Raw genomic sequence first — 24,381 nt, forward strand, 5'->3', positions numbered from 1 at the left:
GTGAATGGGGTTCCAATCCTTAAGGAAAGCCCTTATGACTCCATCATCCTCATGTAAATAGAGAGAAAGGCTCATGTAGCAAAGTATAGTGGGTAATAAATATTTAATAGTAATGCTTGCATTAGGGATAGTATTAAATAGCAATATGTTCCCATGACTCAGCCTGAGCAGCTTCCTGGAACGTTATTCATGCCTTTTCCAACAGTCAAAATGGCAGCTGAGCCACTTCCGGTTTGCGCAATTACGTCAGACGTCACATTTACTGACGCGTTTCGTCACTTCCGGACTTCTTCTGAAGGGATCCCTGTTTGATACTATCCCTAATGTAAGCATTACTATTAAATATTTATTACCCACTATACTTTGCTACATGAGCCTTTCTCTCTATTTACATGAAGATGATGGAGTCATAAGGGCTTTCCTTAAGGATTGGAACCCCATTCACAGCACTCTGGAGTAAGAATCTGAAAAGTGACTACAGCACCTGAGTGTTCTCTGTTAAGGCTTGATATTACTCTATGAGGGTAATTGTATGCATTTTTGCCCTATAGAAGTGTTCACAGAGTATTCACCTTTTTATCCATTTATTATTTGTTTTATTTATTTATTTATTTCATTTTGATTTGACTTGATTTTTTTAAAAAAAAAATTGGTTTTTGAGTGTACACTGTTTGTCATATTTATTTATTTTTATTTATTAGTGTACACAGAGTGATCTCACGATTCACGTGTAACTCATGGTTTGAATCTGGTTTTGTTTTTGCACATATTTGTTATAAGTATATACTTACTGGTTGTTAAAGTATCTTCCCAATTTTATTGAGGTAATACACTATTTTAGTTTTATTTTTTCGAGGTACTCACCTGATCTGGATTTATGGGAATATTGAAGTTGGACACAGAGGATTCATTTTATTTTGGACTTTATTTTGTTATATGCATTGACTGATAAAAAAAAGGTTTTATAATATTATTTACTTTCAAGGGTGAAAGTGTGACTGTTTTGGGATTATTTGAGTTTTACACAAGTTTGGTTCATATATTTTGTGCATTATCTATAATCTGGAATGCCGAATACTGATTAATTTATAGATGATCAATATGACATAAAATATAACTAAAGGCAAAACTATTTTAGTTTTTGATAGAGTGGAGAGGGATTAGAGCTCCTTTGAGGTTTTTGTTGTTGTCTGTGTCCCTGTTGGGGACATTCTCCCCCTCGTTTTGTCCTGTTTACTGTTATCACAGAGATTGAAAGAAAATCCTAACTTCTCTGTTGTCTATAAAACAGGAACAATGGGGACACTAGTTCTGGTGACAACCAAGGATTCCCTCACTTTGGAGGGATTTCCTCCCACTTTCTGTTTTGGCAATGAGAGAGGAAGTGAAAGGAAATTTCTCTAAGGAGACACAGATGGCAAAAAAACTGAAAAGGGATATCAAGGGATATAACCCTGCCCTACTCTTTTCAAAATGAAAAAATGAAAAGATGTTGCCTTCAGTTTTACTATAAAAGAGTAAAAAGGTAAAGAAATATATTTGATGTTTTTTTATCTTACATAGAGGCTTTAAACTTTTTACTGTCAGGTCTTGCCAACTGTTAAAAGTGATCCAGCGGCTGTGCAGGCGACCAATCGCTTTCAAACCCCCTGGTAAAGGCCCCACCACCACACACACGCCCCCACCATGTATCCTAGGCTCCACATGCCCATCAGTGTGCCCAGGACTGGCATGGCTGGTGCTGCCGGGTAGAGGGGAGAGAGCAAACATCCATCCCCTCTCCTCCTCTTTTTGTTCCCCGAGTCACTTCTAATGCAGTCCAATCTGCACTATGTTAGATTCACCAGAGCACAGTTGAGGCACAAGGACCCCTGGTGTCTCATTAAAGAAAACTTGTCACCAAAAAAATCATCATATAGTGGACTTTTTGTCCTCTATGTGATTTAACCATTTGCCGCCCGCCCTATGGACGAATGGCGGCCGGCAAATGTCATCAGCGTTCCGGGTGGTCGCCATATCCTCCCGCACATGTGCAGATCGTGCTCCTGCAGAGCTGCGCAGCGGCGCGATCTGTCACCGGCCGTGTACCTCGGACACGGCCGATGACAGATCTGAGTACCGACCCTGTTGCCAGTACCATGTGACCTGCTGTGACCAATCACAGCAGGTCACATGACAGTTGTATACAATGGATGGCTTAATTCATGCCATCCATTGTATACTAGTGTCTAGCTGTGAATGGTCACAGCTAATCACATGCACATGTCATGTGATTAGCTGTGGCCAAATCACAGCTAAGCACAAAAAAAAAAAAAAACACTGAATGAATCGATGTCATTCAGGTGAATGCTTGCTTATAGCAAAGTAATTCTTTGCCTTAAGCAAATTGTGTAAAAAAAATACTGATCACTTCCCCAAAGTAGTACAATGTTACTATGGTAACATTGTACTACTTTGGTCATAGTGAAATATGAAAAGAAAATCTTAAAAAAAAGAAAAAAAAAAGAAAAAATAATAAAATTTTTTTTTTTCATTCTGTCACCAGTCAGTGTCCCTGTTCACCGCCATGCCAGTTATATGATGATGCTGTACTGCACTGGTGACAGTATGTAAAAAAAAAATAGTGAAACAAATTTTTTTAATTTTTTCATTTTCCGAAAAATTATGACAAAAAAAAATAAAACTTCAAAAAACTCGCCATGCCTCTTATGAAGTACGTCGGACTGTCTACTTTGCAAAAAGGGGTCATTTGGGGGATATCTGTGCTGTTCTGACATTCTTGGACCTCAAGAAATTAGAATGGCCGTCAGTACTTCAGGATTGATCAATATTCAGATCTATACCATAGTTTGTGAATTCTATAACTTTCCTACAAACTAAATAATACATCCTAATTTGGGTTATTTTCACCAAAGACATGGAGCAGAATACATCTCGGCCTAAATTTATGAAGAACAATTATTTATTTGTAAACTTTTATAACAGAAACAAAGAAAAACGTGTTTTTTTCAAAATTTTTGGTCATTTTTGTTAATTTAGCAAAAAAATAAAAACCCCAGCGGCGATTAAATACCACCAAAAGAAAGCTCTAGTTGTGTGAAGAAAATGATAAAATTTTAGTTTGGGTACAATGTTGTATGACCGCGCAATTGTCATTCAAAGTGTGAGAGCGCTGAAAACTGGCTGGGGCAGGAAGGTGTAAAATTGCCCGGTATTGAATTGGTTAAATAGTAAAGAGTAAAAAAAAATTAAACTGTAAAAAAATTGTATCCAAGAACCCCCCCCCCCATACACACATGTACAAATGTAAATGCATACATCGGGGCAGCTATGCACAAAACCGCCGACTGCAAAGCACATGTTACTTATCATAACGCAAGTCGGAGCTCCTGAGTAACTCTAAACTGCTTTCTCCTCCTATTTTTTAAAGTGTTACCATTTCATGGGCACACACAATTTTAAGGTTTGAAATGTTGGGTATCTACTTACTTGGCGCAACCTCCTCTTTTATATTCTAGCCAAAAAATAGGCAATTTATTGGGTATGTGTGCCCTAAAATCAATTTTGGTATATATTTTGCTGACATTTTACATTTCCTAGACCAGTGATGGCGAACCTTTTTGAGCCTGAGTGCCCAAACTGCGACACAAAACCAACTTATTTATTTCAAAGTGCCAACACTGCTGAGTACTGAGGTTTTAGTTTAGAAAAAACAACTCATACAGTTCTCCGAACTAATTCACATCTTTTGTCTTAAAAGGAAAACACAATAGCAGAGCTTTCAATGATGCAGACAGTTTTTTATTGAAAAAAAAAATCAAAATTTCTACATGTGCATGTATTTTTCCAAATGACTTTGTCCAGGCCTCTTGGAAAGATCTTCCACTATCTGTTTTCAGTTTTGCTTTTTTTGCTGTGCTCATTTTTTTGGTGTTCAACACTTGGAGTCTAGAAAAACACTAAAATAACAAAAATGATTTACTAACCCCACCCATATAAGATCTGTCTGTAAATGTTCTCAGAATATGGCTATATACAAGTCTGTACGAGAGCAACTTACATTTTTATAGGCAGATATAGGCATTGCCATAGTTTAACGTCCTGTGGAACAACAAGACGCGCTGTGCCTGGGTAAGAAATCCTCATGGATACCGCTGTGCCGCAGGTGACACCGCTCTGCTGGGTCTGGAAGACAGCTGTATGTGTGAAGGATCCAGAAGAGAGAACTGGAATGCTCAGGAGCTAGGTGTCAGGCGCGATGACGTCACTGGACGAGCTTCGACTCGGTTCGAGTGCGTGCATTGGCGATAGCTGCCGGGTTGTAAAATATATCTGTAAATGTTCTCAAAATATGGCTATATACAAGTCTGTACGAGACAAACTTACATTTTTGTAGACAGATATAGGCATTGCCATAGTCCAACGTCCTGTGGAACAACAAGACGCTCTATGCCTGGGTAAGATATCCTCATGGATACCGCTGTGCCACAGGTGACACCGCTCTACTGGGTCTGGAAGCCAGCTGTGTGTGTGAAGGATCCAGAAGAGAGGGCTGAGACACACAGGAGCCAGGTGTCAGGCGCGATGATGTCACTGGACAAGCTGCTACTCAGTTCGAGCCTGTGCTTTGATGATGGCTGCCGGGGGGTGTAAGATATATCTGTAAATGTTCTCAAAATATGGCTATATACAAGTCTGTATGAGAGCAACTTACATTTTTGTAGACAGATATAGGCATTACCATAGTCCAACGTCCTGCGGAAGAACACGACGTGCTGTGCCTGGGTAAGAAATCCTCATGGATACTTGTGGTGCCACAGGTGACACTGCTCTGCTGGGTCTGGAAGCCAGCTGCATGTGTGAAGGATCCAGAAGAGAGGGCTGAAACGCTCAGGAGCCAGGTGCGATGATGTCACTGGACAAGCTGAAACTTGGTTCGAGCGTGCACATTGGCGATGGCTGCCGGGGGGGTAGCGATCCGCTCGAGTGCACACAGAGAGGGCTCTGCATGCCAGCTGTGGCACATATGCCATAGGTTCGCCATCGCTGTCCTAGACCTTTGCACTATTTGGAACCTCCGCTATTTTATTCTCTAGGGTCTCCAGATTTAGAATATATATCATCTTTTGGGGATTTATGCAATCTTCAGGGCTAAAATGATTTTTGAAACGTGAGCAAAAAATGCAACACCTCTGGCAGCAAAAGGGTTAAACTTTACACTGCAGAACATAATTATTGCATAAAAAAAAAAAAAAATAGAAGAACTGGTTGTCGTCGCAGTGCATGAGATGTGGAGATTTTCTGTAATAAATCATAATAAATAAATAATATTTCCACTTCCTTTCTGTTTTCCCTGTGATCATCCATTAATACTGAGCCGATTCTAAATATAACCTGCCAGCTTTGTCTAATTATTGTGTATTCCGGCAGCTAAATATAAATTCTCGCTCTCGCCTGGCGCTCCTTTCCCCTGAGTCTGTCACTCTCGCTGGCTCGGTTGCTGTGGTAACCCGGCCTTCTCACACAGCCCCCTCTTCTATGTATAGTTGGGAAGCATTTTTCCTTTAGTGCATCTTGTAGCAATCACACTCCTGAACCCCATTGAGCAGTATATCTGAGTCATACGCACACAGAACGATTCCGCAGCCACAATGTCCCGCTGGTTGTGACACACTCAACATGGCCTCTTATGTAACCTTGTGTTGTCTCACAGCAGCTGTCCGTGAACAAATGACTTGTGTGGATCCCGCAGCAATGTCGGAATAGTGCATCTATAGAGGGGTGCATGGGTGACTTACCTGAGGGTACTTCATTTTGGAAAAAGAGGCTCCTTATGGTTTTACCCCCAACTTTGACCACACTTCTGGGAGTGGCAGAGATCTGATTACAAGAGCAAGGGAACGAGAATTCTGGAAATGTTCATAAACTCAATAATGATCTGTAGGCAAAATTATTATTATTATTATTATACAGGATTTATATAGCGCCAACGGTTTGCTCAGCGCTTTACATTATAGTGGGAGACAATACAGTAACAATACAGTTCAATACAAGAGGGATTTGAGGGCCCTGATCCTTGGAGCTTACAATCTAGGAGGGACTGGTGAATGGTACAGTAGGTAGTAACTGTGGGGGATGGAGTGGTTGGAAGAGTAGAGGATTCCAGAATTAGCAGAGGGCAGGATAGGCTTCCCTGAAGAGAGAGGATTTCAGTGATCGCCTAAAGGCAAGTAGAGTAGATAAGAGTCTGATAGATTTTGGTAGGGAGTTCCAGAGGATGGGTGACGCCCTGGAGAAGTCTTGGAGACGAGCATGGGAGGAGGAGATAAGGGAGCTAGAGAGTAGGATGTCTTGCGAGGAGCGGAGTGTACGGTTTGGGTGATGAGATTGGTTATGTAAATTGGGGCAGTGTTGTGGATGGCTTTATATGTCATTGTTAGTGTTTTGAATTTTATCCGTTGGGCAACTGGGAGCCAGTGGAGGGATTGGCAGAGAGGGGTGGCAGATACAGAACGGTTCGTGAGGTGGATGAGTCTGGCAGCGGCGTTCATGAAAATATAGAGTACCTCAATAGTGTCAGCATGCTGACGTGGTAGTCTGCGTTCTGCCAGAAGACATGTCATTATTACACTTCCTTTACCAGGCCAAGATGTCCAGGAAAAGTGATATTTACAGGGGCTGAGATAAACCAACACTGCAGGAGTGCTTACAATAGTCAGTATTTATTCATATGGTTTAAAGCAGTAGTCTCCAAACTGCGGCCCACGGGCCAGATGTAGCCCTTTGCTGCCCTATGGACACTATTCCTCACATTGACATCAACAATAGGGTATTATTACTCCCACTGACACCAATGATGGAGCATAAATTCTTCTGCTGACACCAATGATGGGGCATACATTCTTCTGATGACACCAAGGATGGAACATACATTCTTCTGCTGACACCAATGATGGGTCTAATCCTCCCACTAACACCAATGATGGAAAATAGATTCTTCTGATAACATCAATAATGGGGTATTATTCCTCCCACTGACACCAATGATGGAGCATACATTCTTCTGATGACACCAATGATGGGTCTAATCCTCCCACTATCACCAATGATGGAAAATAGATTCTTCTGATAACATCAATAATGGGGTATTATTCCTCCCACTGACACCAATGATGGAGCATACATTCTTCTGATGACACCAATGATGGGTCTAATCCTCCCACTAACACCAATGATGGAAAATAGATTCTTCTGATAACATCAATAATGGGGTATTATTCCTCCCACTGACACCAAGGATGGAGCATACATTCTTCTGCTGACACCAATGATGGGTCTAATCCTCCCACTATCACCAATGATGGAAAATAGATTCTTCTGATAACATCAATGATGGGGTATTATTCCTCTCACTGACACCAATGATGGAGCATACATTCTTCTGATGACACCAATGATGGGTCTAATCCTCCCACTAACACCAATGATGGAAAATAAATTCTTCTGATGACACCAATGATGGGGAATTATTCCTCCCACTGACACCAATGATGGAGCATACATTCTTCTGCTGACACCAATGATGGGACTAATCCTCCCACTAACACCAATGATGGAAAATAGATTCTTCTGATGACACCAATAATGGGGAATTATACCTCCAGAACTCAAGAATTCCAGAACCAGACCGGATGTGAGGGGAAAACACAGGGAAACAGAAAACCACAAAAAAGCTAACATGCTCCAGAATTTTCCTTCTCAACTGGAAAAAAATTTTTTTTCCCTACACAGACAGCCACTAAGCCTAATTTTGACAGCACCTGGTGTGCTCGGCCTAGGGTTGGCACCTCATCCCTTTAATCATGAACCCATATTATTTTCACAGGGTCTGAGGCCAATTTAATGCAGATAAAACACTAGGTGAGTTACCACCTTAACTAGTTTCTAACCGTGCTATAGCCGAAGGACTGCTGCAGCGCAGTTGTGTAATTCTGGGATGACGTCAATGGACGTCATTCCAAAACACACTCCCCTGCGCGCCCCCAGCGGCGCGCACCCAGTGCAACCGTGATACAGTAAACGGCCAATCACGGCGCCCTTTTACCACGTGATTAGATGTGTCCAATGACACAGAAGATCACCCGGTAAATACAGTTGCCAGTTATCAGCTGCACTTTCCTCACACTGTCACAGCATGACAGTTAACACAGTAAAAGCAAAACACTGATGGAAAATGAAAATAACCAAATGGCAACAGTTAACAGATTATACAGTCATAAATGGAACATTGTAACTATGTAACTGCAACACCAGTATATATATATATATATATATATATATATATATATATATATATATACTCTGGCATAAATGGGTATAGACACCTAGACACCCTAATTTGAATAACAATGGCCTAGATGCGAAGTGGTCCCTTTAACTAGAAGTAGCAACTTGAGTCCTTAGATGTTTACAGTTCCTAATGTGATATTAGCCATTGTCTTCTGCTAGCAATGATGGGGCCCATATACAGTAGTGAGTAATGGAAATTGTAGATAGCAGGCTGTTGTAAATGCTCAAAACAAAGATCTCTTGGTACTGAAGTGTAAAGGTGTCTGCATGCAAAGCCTCTAGAGTGTTGTCAGAAAGAGTTTGGGCATCCGCTCGCTCACCAATCCCATGGATAGCACGGCCTCCTAGGAACAAGGTTCTTGTACAGGCTTCTTGGCTGTTTGCTAAAAAAAAGTGCAGAGTTACCACATGACAGCCTGTCAGTGCAGCAAGCAGAGATTACTGGCTGAAGACTGGATAGTGACAGTCCTGATGCAGAGAAACCGATGGGATCCCAGTGTGGCCGTCGGCGTCACCACTGTGCTGAACTGATATGCAGAATCCTGCAGCAGTAGAGAACAATCTATCTCTGGAGGAGAACAGCAGTCTCCCTATTCTCAGCTCTGAATCCTGGGCCAAGAGAGCTAGGCAGTCTTCTCATGTAGAATATATAACTTTCCCTGCGTCCCTCTGTATTCAGTTCTCACTGGTGGTTGTAGTTCAATCAGCAGTCAGGAACACAGCATGTACTGGCTGTAGAACTACAAATCCCAGGATCCTCATCTGTACAAGAGCCGTATCTACTCTGCAAACAGGAAGTGATGTAGCAGTCTCAGGGGAAAAAGATTCATTGTAACCCCCTTTGTAAGTGTCCCTAGATGGCATAATTATATTGCTAGCAACTGGCTACAGATGTACATTGATCATGCAGCTTTACAGTAGTTAAATGGGGTCATTTGCTGCCTTGCACACACAGCCAGGGCCGGAGCTAGACTATTTTGCGCCCCAGGCAAGACCAGCTACTTGCGCCCCCCCAAAAAAAAAATAAATAAATGAAGAAAAATTTTAAAAACAGTAGAAAATATTAAATCAACAAAACATGAAACTGTTAAATTCCTTTTAATTTTCAAAAATAAGTGCCATAAGATGCCACCAGCACCAATATTAACCACTTCCCGACTGGCCGTTGCATATAAACGGCCGTACGGTGGCACTGCAGGGTCGGGTGGCCATTTATAAATGGCCTCCCCGCACTCTGCTTGTGCGCGCTCCCTGGGAGCGCGCAGCACCGCGATCCGGTGCCCGCTGTGTCCTCCGGACACAGTGAAACACTGATCGTCGGACGGGACCTCTGTACGAGGTCCCGATCATGTGATCACTGATTGGCCAATCAGTGATCACATGCAAAGTAGTAAGCAAGATGTCACTTGTGACATCATTGCTTACTACGTGTGAAATCTGTGAATGATCACAGAGGTCACATGGTACAAGGCTATTCACAACAGCCTTGTACCATGTGACAAGCTGTGACCAATCACATCTCACTCAGTACTTCTCAATGAGTGCAAGAATGCAGACAGAGAGAAAGAGAAATGATTGCTTTTACATCCTATATGGGTGTAAAAGCAATCAGTGTACAAAAAAAAAAAATCCTCATCACCCCCCACAAGTAGTACAGTGTCACCATGGTGACACTGTACTGCTAGGGTGACAATATGTAAAAAAAATTAAATAAATAAAAAATAATAATATAAAAAAAAAATAAAAACGTAAAAAAAAATGTTTAAAAATTATAATTTTTGGTTATAAACTAATTTGGATTTTTTTTTTTTTTACTAAAAAGATAACGGAATGAATTTTGGCCAAGATTTATGATGGAATATTATTTATTTGCAAAATTTTATTAAAAAAACACTTTTTTTCAAAATTTTGGGACTTTTCCATTTACATAGCAAAAAAAATAAAAATCCCCGCGGTGAATAAATACCACCAAAATAAAGCTTTATCTGTCTCAAAAAAATGGTAAAAAATTCATTTGGGTACAGTGTTGCATGACCACGCAATTGTCATTTAAAGTGTGATAGTGCTGAAAGCTGAAAATTGCCCTGGTCAGGAAGGGGGTAAAAGTGTCCGGTCTGGAAGTGGTTAAAGACAAAATCAGTGTCACGGACGGACTGTGACTGGCAGTGGCAGGGTGACAGTTGCAGTGAGTGGAAGATGATAGATCCACACTCTGACGGACTGAGAGAGTATGGGAGACTGAGAAAGAGACTGGGAGAGCCGGAACAACTAGAGACCGGGAGAGACGGAACAACTAGGGCCTTGGAGAGCCGGGACAACTAGAACCTGGGAGACTGGGAGAGCCGGAACAACTAGAGACTGGGAGAGCCAGAACAACTAGAGACTGGGAGAGCCGGGACAACTAGAACCTGGGAGAGCCGGAACAACTAGAGACTGGGAGAGCCGGAACAACTAGAGTTTGGGAGACTGGGAGAGTCGGGACAACTAGAACCTGGGAGACTGGGAGATCCGGGACAACTAGAGTCTGGGAGACTGGGAGAGCCGGGACAACTAGAGTCTGGGAGACTGGGAGAACCGTGACAACTAGAATCTGGGAGACTGGGAGAGCCGGAACAACTAGAACCTGGGAGACTGGGAGAGCCGGAACATCTAGACACTGGGAGCGCCGCAACAACTAGAGACTGGGAGAGCCGGAACAACTAGAGTTTGGGAGAGCCGGAACAACTAGAGTCTGGGAGAGCCGGAACAACTAGAGTTTGGGAGACTGGGAGAGTCGGGACAACTAGAACATGGGAGACTGGGAGAGCCGGGACAACTAGGCCCTGATTCACTATTGGGCGTGGGCGCATATTTATGGGCTTAAGCCCAATTTTCATGGGCGTCCGTCATTTTTTACCCTGCAACCTAATTCACTATTGAGCAGAGCCCATAAGCAGATGCCCAATCTAATTCACAAAAGGACACACGCCCGAAATCAGACTCACAAAACAGACTTGCTAAGAAGCAAGTCTAAAACCATGAAAAATCACTGCAGAGACATGTTCACTTAGAAATTTGCTTTGCCAAATATCAGGACTTCACTTTAAACAATATCTGCTATTTCCAAAAAAATTAAAAATGTGTTAAAAATCGTTTTTTTCAAGGAAATCGACACAGTAAAAATCTAGAAGCCCGTGCAGTGTCTTTGGCAGATACAACTGAGCATGTGCAGAACACATTTTAGACTTCTGCCATGGGCGTTTGCTTTTTAGCCACTGACTAATAGTGAATCTGATTGTGGATTCCTCTGAGAGCCGGCACTCGCTCGCGTCTATTGTGTTTAATAAACAGCACTCGGCATATCTTCATGTAATCTAATTAGATTTCCTTAGTTCTAGTGATTCTATTTTTGTTTCTTATCCTTTATAATTATTTCTGTAATGATTTTACTTATTTCAAAGGTCTAGATAATATATATTTTGACAGCTGAATGTAAAAATAAAGGTCCACAATAAAAAAAAAAAAAAAAAAAACAGCGTGGGTCCCCCCTCTCATCCATACCAAGCCCTTCAGGTCTGGTATGGATATTAAGGGGGAACTCCACGCTGAAATTTAAAAAAAAAAACAGCGTGGGTCCCCCTCAATATCCATACCAGACCCTTATCCGAGCATGCAGCCCGGCAGGTCAGGAAAGGGGGGGGACGAGCGAGCGCCCCCCCCCCTCCTGAACCATACCAGGCCACATGCCCTCAACATGGGGGGGTGCTTTGAGGCAGGGGGGCTCCCCCCCCCAAAGCACCTTGTCCCCATGTTGATGAGGACAAGGGCCTCTTCCCCACAACCCTGGCCGGTGGTTGTGGGGGTCTGCGGGCGGGGGGCTTATCAGAATCTGGAAGCCCCCTTTAACAAGGGGGCCCCCAGATCCCGGCCCCCCCCCTACGTGAACGAGTCTGCGGTACATGGTCCCGCAGACTCCTTCACAAAAAAACTAAGTGTGGTGTAAAAAAAACACAGTACAGGGTCTTTGACAAGTCCTTTATTAAAACAATGTCCCCCGAAGTAGATCCAACGTCAATCACGGCGGCGGCAGGGACCCGAAAAAAGAAAAAAAAAAAAAGGTTCCGCTCCCGTCGGAGGCTTCCAGCCATGTGAAGAAGAGGCTAGCTGACAGTTCTTATATAGGTATGGGGCGGGGCCAGCCGGGCACATCATCCCCGCCCCTTACCTATTTGAGAAATGTCACCCTGTCTCTCCGCTGAGGCTAACTAGCTGAATGCAGGAGACAGTCTGACATTTCTTATATAGCTATGGGGCGGGGCCAGCCGGGGACATCATCCGAGTGACCCGCCCCATGTCACATGCTTGCTGTTCCCGGCTGGCCCCGCCCCATAGCTATATAAGAAATGTCAGACTGTCTCCTGCATTCAGCTAGTTAGCCTCAGCGGAGAGACAGGGTGACATTTCTCAAATAGGTAAGGGGCGGGGATGATGTGCCCGGCTGGCCCCGCCCCATACCTATATAAGAACTGTCAGCTAGCCTCTTCTTCACAAGGCTGGGAGCCTCCGACGGGAGCGGAACCTTTTTTTTTTTTCTTTTTTCGGGTCCCTGCCGCCGCCGCCGTGATTGACGTTGGATCTACTTCGGGGGACATTGTTTTAATAAAGGACTTGTCAAAGACCCTGTACTGTGTTTTTTTTACACCACACTTAGTTTTTTTGTGAAGGAGTCTGCGGGACCATGTACCGCAGACTCGTTCACGTGGGGGGGGGGCGGGATCTGGGGGCCCCCTTGTTAAAGGGGGCTTCCAGATTCTGATAAGCCCCCCGCCCGCAGACCCCCACAACCACCGGCCAGGGTTGTGGGGAAGAGGCCCTTGTCCTCATCAACATGGGGACAAGGTGCTTTGGGGGGGGGAGCCCCCCCTGTCTCAAAGCACCCCCCCATGTTGAGGGCATGTGGCCTGGTATGGTTCAGGAGGGGGGGGGGGCGCTCGCTCGTCCCCCCCCTTTCCTGACCTGCCGGGCTGCATGCTCGGATAAGGGTCTGGTATGGATATTGAGGGGGACCCACGCTGTTTTTTTTTTTAAATTTCAGCGTGGAGTTCCCCCTTAATACCCATACCAGACCTGAAGGGCTTGGTATGGATGAGAGGGGGGACCCACGCTGTTTTTTTTATTATTTATTTAATTCACGGAAATAATTTAAAATTCAGCTGTCAGTGGGAAACCCCGATGACAGCTGAAACATTCCTTCTGTCCCTGCAGAGAGCTCCGCTATTATATTTGACATTAAAAAGTATAGAGACTGCAACATTGTATCCATTTGTATCCATTCCGGATATAGATGTTTTTATTCGGATACAAATAGATACAATGTTGCAACCTTTATACTTTTTAATGTCAAATATAATAGCGCAGCTCTCTGCAGGGACAGAAGTAATTACTTCGCTATTATATTTGCAGGCCGTAGATGGGGCGAAAATCGAACAATTTTTTTGCCATTGGTGGTAACGTCGGCCCATTGAACAACCGATTTTTTTTTTTTTAAAACGGTCAGTTTTCGCCCCATCTAAGGCCTGCATTTTTCTTTTTCTTATTCTTTTTTTTTATTCTTTTTCTTGCAGGTCATGGCTCATGTGCAGATTATTTATCTGTTAAAAGATCAGCCAATTTGCCGATCATTGCAGCTAAAATCGGCCGATCTGCAAAATCGGCCAATTTTTATCCAAATTTACCAATTAAAAAAAGTTGCAAAATCCCCAAAAATGGCTGACCAATTAACCCACTAACGGGCTGAAAATCAGCCGATTTTTTTTGCGGACGATTTTAGACCCATGTAAAGCAGGCCATAGATAGGTCTAAAATCGGCCGATTTTTCTGCCGAAAAGAAAATCGAACGATTTTCGGGCCGTTAGTGGGTTAATTGGTCAGCTGTTTTTCGGGATTTTGGCACATTTTTTTTATCAGTAAATTTGGAACAAAAAATTTTCAACTTTACTGGTAAACAAAATATGCTAAAATCCCAAAAAATGGCCGACCAATTATCCCAATAACGGAAGAGGCCCTTGTCCCCATTAACATGGGGACAAGGTGCTTTGGGGGGGAGCCCCCCTTCCCCAAAGCACCCCCCCATGTTGAGGGCAGGTGGCCTGGTATAGTTCAGGAGGGGGGGCGCTCGCCCCCCCTTTCCTGACCTGCCGGGCTGCATGCTCGGATAAGGGTCTGGTATGGATTTTGGGGGGATCCCCAAGCTGTTTTTTTTTATTTCAGCGTAGAGTTCCCCCTTAATATCCATACCAGATCCGAAGGGCTTGGTATGGATGGGAAGGGGGACCCCACGCTTTTTTTTTTTTTTTTTACATTCAGCTGTCAGTGGGGAACCCCGCTGACAGTTGAAACATTAACACATGGCTGTCGCTCCTACAATCCCGCATGAGTTATGTTATCAACTCATGCAGCATTTTAGTAGCGAAAAGCAATGCAGCGCTCATATTTCAGCTGTCGGCGGAGTTCCCCACTGACAGTTGATGTAAAAGTATTGCAGGGAATTATAAACAATTTGTAAAAAACCCGGCGTGGGGTCCCCCCTCCCATCCATACTAAGCCCTTCGGGTCTCGTATGGATGTTAAGGGGTAACTCCACGCTGAAATTAAATAAAAAACAGCATGGGGTACCCCCCAAAATCCATAACAGATACTTATCTGAGCATGCAGCCCAGCAGGTCAGGAAAGGGGGGGGGGACAAGCGAGCGCCTCCCCCCCTCCTGAACCATACCAGGCCACATGCCCATACCAAATTATTCAAACATTTGTAAACAGACCAATTAACTGAAATGGTTTGGCATTTGTATCCCAAATATGACGTTCCCTGAGGCATTGGTAAACCGAGGTACGCCTGTATTAGTATTGCAATCCTTTGTATTGGGATACATAGAACCATCATACATGTGAATTGGCAACATAGCACAACATTTGTGTCACATTGGAGATATCTGGTAGTTACACTGAACTTGCCCAGGGACCTAGGATTGATTCACAGCGCAGAAATACAGGCTGGATTAGCAATGTAGCTCCGTGGATTAGTGGTTAGCACTACTACCTCACAACTCTAGAGTTGTCGGTTTGAATCCCAACCACGGCAAGGAAGTAGTATGATCTCCGTGTGTGGCTGTCTTCAAATAGATGTTCTGGCAACATCTTTGCTTTCTGTCTAAGTGATCCCTAAAATGTGAATTAGAATGAGGCCTTGTCTGTTGAAACACCTTCAAAGCTGCACCTTATGTGAATGTCATACAATGGGGTAAGATAAGAGCCTGGAGCACTAATAGATTTGATAATGATGGTTTACACTCAACCCACTTTTGTGAAGGATTTGGCAAGCAAAGAGCTGACAGAGAGAGAGAAGAGCGAGCCAGTGAGATGAAGAAGAGTGAGCGAGAAAAACATACTGAAGAGTGATAAAGAGAGACATACAGAAGAGTGAGCGAGAGAGAAGAGCGAGCCAGTGAGACAAAGAAGAGTGAGCGAGAGAGAAAAGACTTGGTTGGTGAATCCACACATCAAACTTGTCACAAATACTGGTATGGATTTTTCCACCAAATGCAAAGCAGACCGCACGCCTTCAAAGATTTATTTCCTTTGTTAATTTTCCTGCTTCGTTCACACTATATGCAATTGAAAATTACTGTTTAAGTTGCCAATTTTACTGTGTTTTCTAGAGAATTACTAACTAGTTGTGTTTTCAATTGTGTGTAGCATTGCGATTTCTATTTGAGTCTAGATGTTAAATTGCTAATAAATGGCCAAAATCTTCAAATACCTTTGAACTCTCACTGCAACAAATGGCGTACGTTAATACACTCACATTCACATTCATTATATCCAATATCAGGTACCATGTCAATTCACAAATCGCACCTGAAATTGCACACCCTGGATGCGACTTGTCATGCGATTGGCATGGCCAGCAACTTGCCCTTTGCATGGCAAATTGCACACAATGTTACTGGGGGCTAACACCACTGTCACATCTAATCCGATGCGGCAATTGCCCAACTTACAGTGAAGTTGCACGAGTTCACAATCCAATTGGATGTGAACAGAGCCTACAGTGGCCAATAGGGTGCGACTTGGTCTACGATTTGCAAGTCGCCTGTAATGCCAATTGCATGGCAATCGCAAACAATGTTACTGGGGGCTACCCGGTCACATTAAAGCAGATTTTTAAGTGGTGTTATTGACACCACAGTCACATCATGTGACTTGCATAGAAGTTGCATGATTTCAAAGTTAGGGTACATGGTGATTTCAACTGCAATTTGCAAGACAATCAACACCGATCTCTCAGCAAATTGCATGAAAAGTAGTGTATTCATTACTCTATTATTACTTGCGGCTCCAACCAAGTTTGAACCACAACAATATGAACGCTCCAATAGCGTGCACATTGAGTGGGACTTGGCATGTGATTTGCACAACATGCAAGTTGTAAATCGTCTGCAAAGTCGCACCCTATTGTCTGCTATTAGAGTGACCACATGGGTGCGTTTCAAACACTGATTTCTATAGTAGTACATGTACTACTTTAGTGGCAATTTGCATAGAGATCTGTGTCAGATGTCTTGAAAATTGCATTAAAATGGTCAACTTTACTGTAAGTCGCAGGATTTGTAAATCAGCTTTGCCCAGAGTGTAATGTTTGGTGATGTTTGATTTCTGGAGTGTTTTGCCAATTGATGGGAAATTCACCATACTAGTCAAATCGATTTGTCATTTTCAGTATTGCATACAAGATGTGGTCATGTGACTGTCTTAACTCATGCGAGAATCTGGAGGGAATTGTGACCATAGTAGCAATAACGGTTCCAATTGGGGTTCCCTTTCACATCCCTGCTCAATGTTCTGTTGTATGCTGCACACGTACATTTCACTGTATATTTCTTTCTGATTTGTGGGGCCTGTATACCAAGGGTTAATGCAGGTAGGAAGCGGATTCATCAGGTGAAAACACTTTCACTGACCAAATTAAGGTCAGTGGTGGGTTAGGCTTCATTGGGTGTGGGGCCTTGTTTGGCGTGCTCCAAATGCACCCTAGCTTATATAAAGATGTGCAGTAGGGAGTGATTTGGCCTGTTACTAGGCCGGGTGGTTTGTGACTAAGTCCTTGCATGGTGTGGTTTGGGGGAAGAAGAGATTTTGTGCTGAATTGCCCCAGACACCACTCAGGCTGTGTTTGGAAGTGGGCTGGAAATGTTTGCATATTTTTGGCCTTGTAAAGTGTGTTATTGCACAATGATTGTGTTTTTTCTCTTTGCATTGAAAGCCTCACACATGTCAATCGTTTTGTTTAAAATCTGCCCTTGTTTTAATTTTGCTTGCTTATTTAGACTCCAATGCATTTTTCTGACAAACCTGCTGACAAATGTATGTGTAGGGGATTTGTAGAGGTGGGAGGGGATTTGTAGAGGTGGGAGGGTTTTTTTTCACATGCTTTGTTTTCTTGATATTTTGATCTGAAGACTTTTTTTTGTGAATGGATCTTCATACTAAGTGATTGTGTAAGTAAACCTTATGTGCATGAAAATGTTACTTGATTCATCTTCCCCTTTGTTTCCTGCTATAACCTGAGCACACACAGTTCACTAGAAGTATCTTTAGATTGTAAGCTCTTATGAGCAGGAGTGTTTTATTTTTGCCACATCAATCCTATTTTTGTGACTCACCAAGATATTGACTGTACCTACTTGTTCCTGCTGACCAAATAAATGACGATATATTTGATCAATAAATATTTGACCGATGTTTTTGTGTTTATTTTATGTTCAATATATGAACAACCTTAATAGTTACTTTGTATACTTATATAATCTGCTCAAATGATCTTGTAAGAGCGTGAATATGCAAGTGGGTGCAAACTGGCTTTTTCAAAACCAAAAAAAAAAACCCACTTGCACCACAATATTGTTATGTACTAATGAATATGTCACATTCACTGTGCAGCCAGCTACAGGTTTTCTACAATTCGATTTACAGTAATAAAATAGTCCACACTTTGTTGATTTTTGGCCTTTGGCAACAAATATTAGCCAAGGTTAAAAAAAACAAATCAATAAGAAACACACATTTGCGAAAGCTATCATAGCCGCACATAAAAATGCGCGATTGCAAACAAATAAGCACCAAACAGGTGTCCGCATGGCGCATGAACGGCTATCCTGGAAGTCCGTCATCACGTGCGCGCGCACCCGGAAGTGGTTGTGGGGAGTGTAAGTGGATGACAAGTGGTTGGAGGTTTTGTGTTGGTTGAAAATTTTGATAACTTTATTGGCATTTGGACATGGCGAGAGCACAGTTCTCAACTGAGGAGATGATCCTTATATGTAAAGTAAGTGTGGCCATTGCAAATATGTTTATAACATGTGAGGGACAGGTAATTGCAATTTTGTGAGTGGGGCCTAGCAGAATCTCACTTGGTGCACATGCTACTTATCTGCACATTAGCTCCTGGGTATTGATGGGTCAATGATATTAACCACTTGCCTACTGGGTACTCCTACCCCCTTCCTGTCCTGGCCAATTTTCATCTTTCTGCACTGTTACCCTTTGAATGACAATTGTGCGGTCATGCCACATTGTACCCATCTTAAATTTATATCAGTTTTTTTCAGACAAATAGAGCTTTCTTTGGGTGGTATTGACTTGCTGCTGTGAGTTTTACTTTTTGCTCGATAAACCACAAAATAGCTCATAATGAATAAAAGTCTGTTTATATTATAACATTTGGTAAACTGGTAATTTAGCAACACTGATGTGCGTTGATGAGGCAGCACTGGTGGGTGGCACTGCTGGCCACAGGTGGGCGGAACTGTTGGGTGGCACTGGTGGGCACTGATCATCGGGGCCGACCCCTGCTTTGATAACTGCTGGTTCTCGGCAGTACTTTCCACACATTCTGATAGCGTGATGAAAGTGCAGCCAAGACCCGGCAAATGCATTTCCCGGTGATCAGCGTGTCATTGGACATGGCTGATCACATGGTAAAAAGCCGCTGTGATTGGCCTTTACCACATCACGTGATCAGCTGTGTCCTTAAGACACAGCAATCACGGAGAGCGCGTTCTGCCAGGATGTCATATGACACCCTCCCAGAGCTGCCTGGATGCAGTGTAGCGTTATTCGGCTATCTGCGGTCGCCCAATAGGTAACCAGCTAGGCCTTCATGGCTAATCTTTGAATATCTGGACATGTATACTGCGTATAATGCATTACATTCTACAATGTGTTGGTGTACATGGTATTACAGTGTGCAATGCGTTGCTGGATTCTGCATGACAGTGGACAGCGTATCACAGTGTGCAATGCGTAGCTCCAGCCTGCATGACAGTGTACAGTGCATTACAGTCTACAATGTGTGGGTGTACACGGTATTACATTGTACAGTGTATTACAGTCTACAATGTGTGGGTGTACACGGTATTACAGTGTGCAATGCGTTGCTCCATCCTGCATGACAGTGTACAGTGCATTACAGTCTACAATGTGTGGGTGTACACGGTATCACAGTGTGCAATGCGTAGCTCTATCCTGCATGACAGTGTACAGTGCATTACAGTCTACAATGTGTGGGTGTACACGGTATTACAGTGTATTACAGTGTGCAATGCGTTGTACACTGCAGTGTGCACTAAAGCATTTTATACTCATGCACTGTACACACTAAAGCATTTTACACTCATGCACTGTACACACTAACGCATTTGACATTTTTAGTGTGCAATGCGTTAGTGTGCAATGCCTTGGACAGTACAATACATGTGCATACCCTGAAAAAGGGTCCTGCACATTTTTGGCCCGGATGCGGTGCAATTTGAGGTGTGCAAAATGTTTGTCTCTAATTGCAACGCACATAAATTGCATGTGATTTGCCCAGGAGTGCGGTGTTAGACCACAATGCATGTATGTGAAGCCAGAATAAAAGGATGTGGATTTTGTCTACTTTTACTTGCGTATGTTAACATTATGTAAGTGCATTTTTCTTCTGTTTAACATGCTATAGAAATGCAACATGCATTTGGATGGAGTGTTTTTGTATGTGCATTTTGGAAGTATTCTAAACACACATTGACCCTAGGGCCACACCATATCTTATGCAGGCCATAGATGGGTCGAAAATTGGCCGATTTTTCGGCCGAAAATAAAATCGGCCGATTTTCGGATCGTTAGTGGGCTATTTGTTCGGCCGTTTTTCGGTATTTTGGCAGATTTTTTTTCGGTAAAGTTGGAAAAAAAAACGGCCGAATTTGCCGATCGGCCGATTTTCGCGGCAATGATGGGCAAATTGGCCGATTTTTTACTGATAAAAAATCTGCACATGAGCAGTGACCTGCAAGAGGAAGACAAAAAGAAGAAAAAGAAGAAGAGGATGAAGAAGAGGATGATGATGAAGAAGAGGATGATGATGATGAAGAAGAGGATGATGATGATGAAGATGATGAAGAAGAGGATGAAGAAGAAGAGGATGATGATGATGAAGAAGAAGAAGAAGAGGATGATGATGATGAAGAAGAAGAGGATGATGATGATGATGATGAAGAAGAAGAGGATGATGATGATGAAGAAGAGGATGATGATGAAGAGGATGATGAAGAAGATGATGATGATGATGATGATGAAGAAGAAGAGGATGATGATGAAGAAGAAGAAGAGGATGATGATGATGAAGAAGAAGAAGAGGATGATGAAGAAGAAGAAGAAGAAGAGGATGATGATGATGATGAAGAGGATGATGATGAAGAAGAAGAGGATGATGATGAAGAGGAGGATGATGATGAAGAATAAGAAGATGATGAAGAAGAGGATGATGATGAAGAGGATGATGATGATGAAGAAGAAGATGATGAAGAAGAGGATGATGATGAAGAGGATGATGAAGAGGATGATGATGAAGAAGAAGAAGAAGAAGAAGATGAAGAAGAAGAAGATGATGATGAAGAAGAAGAAGAAGAGGATGATGATGAAGAAGAAGAGGATGATGATGATCAAGATGATGAAGAAGAAGAGGATGAAGATGATGAAGAAGAAGAGGATGAAGAAGAAGAGGATGATGATGAAGAAGAAGAAGAGGATGATGATGAAGAAGAAGAAGAGGATGATGATGATGAAGAAGAAGAGGATGATGATGAAGAAGAAGAAGAGGATGATGATGAAGAAGAAGAAGAAGGATGAAAAATGAGAGGAATTCCAGTATGGCAAAAAGTGTCCCTGCAGAGAGCTCCGCTATTTCTTTGACAGTTCCTTGACATTTACAGCGGTTGCAACATTGTATCTATTTGTTTCCAAATAAAAACATCTGTATCCTAAATGGATACAAATAGATACATTGTTGCAACCGCTGTAAATGTCAAGGAACTGTCAAAGAAATAGCGGAGCTCTCTGCAGAGACACTTTTTGCCGGCTGTAGACGGGATGAAAATCGGCCGATTTTTTTTTTTACCATTGCTGGTAACGTCGGCCGCTTGAACAACCAATTTTTAATTTTTTAAAAGAAAAATCGGCCGTTTTTCTCCCCGTCTATGGCCTGGATAAGCATTAGTGTGCCTGGGGGAGGGGGGGACCTTTGGCCTTTCCAAACACAGTAGATGCTCCAAGAATGTTTCCTTGAACTCTTGAAATGGTTAAAAAGGAAAGACCCTCTAGATAGCCTGCACTGAGAATTGACTGTCATGATGACGTGTCAATGATTATTTGCTCTAATTTTTCAGGAGTGGTACTGCTTGCGGTTGAAGCTGGTAGAAATCCACCTTCACGTCCTCCACTCACCTTCACTCGTGGCCAGTGGATATTTTGTGGCCCCAGGCAAGAACTGGCATCGAGGACCTGCATAATGACCCTGGCATGCCAGAGGTGGTTTGGAAGCAGCACAGCAATTTGACCATCCTTTTCCTCTATGTTGGTTTTAGGGTGCAGAATTGCTTCTCGTTTGTGAACGGACTGTCGCCGGATATCAGAGTCCCCATATTTTCAAGATATGTTTTAGCCATGTTGGCTTATTTTTATGTTATTTTCCAAGTGTGTCGCACCTAACCGCACAGTAGTGTGGTGCCATGCGTATTTGTGGCTGTGAATGGGGCTGTTTTTAATAGATGTGTGTAGGTGCAACAACGTTTTCATCATGGTACCTGCGCACATCTACATAGGGCATTGCATTTCTTTGCTGTGCTGGAAAATGTGTGTTCTTGCATGCGTTTCTGCACCACCAATGGTGTGAACAAGTCCTAAGGGCTGGTTCACACTATAGAAACAGTCTAGATGTGTTCCTGATGGGTTTTTTTCATGCCCTTTTGGCATGCATGTTTAGTGTGTTCCAGTACATTTTGAATGCGTTTTGGACATGTTTACATTGCATTTTTATATCCCTTCCACTTATTTTTTTCTATTTTCTTTGTATTCAATGTAGTTAGGGACTTGTGCGTTTTAGTACATTCAAGGACGTTTCAATGTGTTCCAGTACAGTTCTGTGCAGAAACAATGCAGCGTGGTCAACTTTGTTTACAGCACCTGCAATGCACTGAAAATGCAAGCGCTGATGTGAACTATGACATTGACAACCATATAACCTTCTTTCTGTGCGTTTGTGATGCTGAAAAAGCAACTGAAACACATGTAGTGTGAACTGGCCCTAAAGTTTATTAGAGGTCAGGGAACAGGACTGACCAGGAATTGTGAATTCAATCAGACTAGTGGTGAGATACAATCAGCAATTGTATAATAATGTGAGATCTGAGCTGTAGCTGATAGAAAATGAGACACATTCACTTGATCAGTAAATAGATAGTTAAAGAGTGGGGCGGTGATCCATAGATTTGCATATGGGACAGGTGATGACGGGGTGGGGGAGGGGGTCAAGTTGTATAAGGAGACAGATTTAAAAGAGAAAAATGTTACAATGAAATATACACGGCATGAAACTTGCACATTTCCTAATTGGCAGAAGAGTACATTCATCCACTTTCTAGTCATTAGGCAAAATCATAATTGTTTGATCAATATTCCTGACACAACCCAGAAAATTAATCTCCATTTTTTAGGATGTAGCCATGACTGGGATTAGAACCCATGACCCAAGTGCTGTAAGTTCTGAGCTCTAACCACTAAACCACTGTGGGAGACACAGTTTGAGCTATAATGTAGAATAGTTCCATTGTTTGAAAATGATAGAGCGAGCGCTGGTCAAATGATATAGACTAGTAAAATGGTATTACACAAGATAAATATAACCACGAACAGTAGTGCATGAACTCGTGAAAGGTCATCCACCCCTGTGACAGTGTACTACACTATTGAGCACCTTTCTGGCTCCTGTGGCTGAGCTAATTCCTCCCCAGGACCATTTGGGCACCCACCCTGATGGATGGATGGATGGATGGATGGAGCTGGATGACTAACCCATAACTGCCAGCATACCGCTGCACCCCCAGATGTGTGATGTGTATAACCCATGCACATTAATACTTTTGTTCTGGTTAGTGTAGACCAGTCCCAAGGGTGGTTTACCTTTCACAAGTTCATGCACTACTGTCCGTCACGGAGAGACCACACGTGCCATTCATAGGCACTCTCTGAGTTGGTACTCTCACACGAAGGACATTCCATTATTCAGGAATGATTCTATGAACTTATTTTAGCACCATTTACAATATTACATCATTGTTGCAATTCTTTGCACTTTTTGGTTTTTACATGCGTTCATTATTGATCACATGCATTTATAGCGCTGCACTTGTCTTTACCATGGAATAGTTACGTGATTAAAGAGAATGAAGATATATAATTATATTAGGAAATTAGAAGTATATAAATTATTTGAGATATAAGTGTGTAAATGTTTAATATTTGAGTACAGAATGTATGACATTCATTAGTAAATGCATTAGTTTCCTGATCATTTTGGAGACACAGCAAGAAAAGAAATAGAAGAAAATAGAAAATTCTAATACAGGTGTATTTATTACATTCTACGAATTCTTTTGCCATCATGAAAACGCCAATGTTAAT

At 42.5% G+C, this 24,381-nt stretch overlaps 1 protein-coding gene and 1 long non-coding RNA gene across 2 annotated transcripts in view; both read right to left on the bottom strand.

Annotated features, from left to right (window-relative positions):
* GPR176 (G protein-coupled receptor 176) overlaps positions 1-24,381 on the bottom strand; it is an 87,623-nt gene that overhangs the window by 35,880 nt on the left and 27,362 nt on the right. The window lies entirely within an intron of this gene.
* On the bottom strand, positions 3,786-5,702 carry LOC149467696 (uncharacterized). The gene is made up of 2 exons (XR_016311902.1): positions 4,061-5,702; positions 3,786-3,959 (listed from the first exon to the last, which is right to left on the bottom strand). It is a non-coding gene; the product is annotated as an uncharacterized LOC149467696 (long non-coding RNA).

The sequence above is a fragment of the Staurois parvus genome, unplaced genomic scaffold, assembly GCF_062004578.1.
Source record: "Staurois parvus isolate SC_StPar_1 unplaced genomic scaffold, SC_StPar_1.0 ptg000104l, whole genome shotgun sequence".
NCBI classification, from domain to species: domain Eukaryota; kingdom Metazoa; phylum Chordata; class Amphibia; order Anura; family Ranidae; genus Staurois; species Staurois parvus.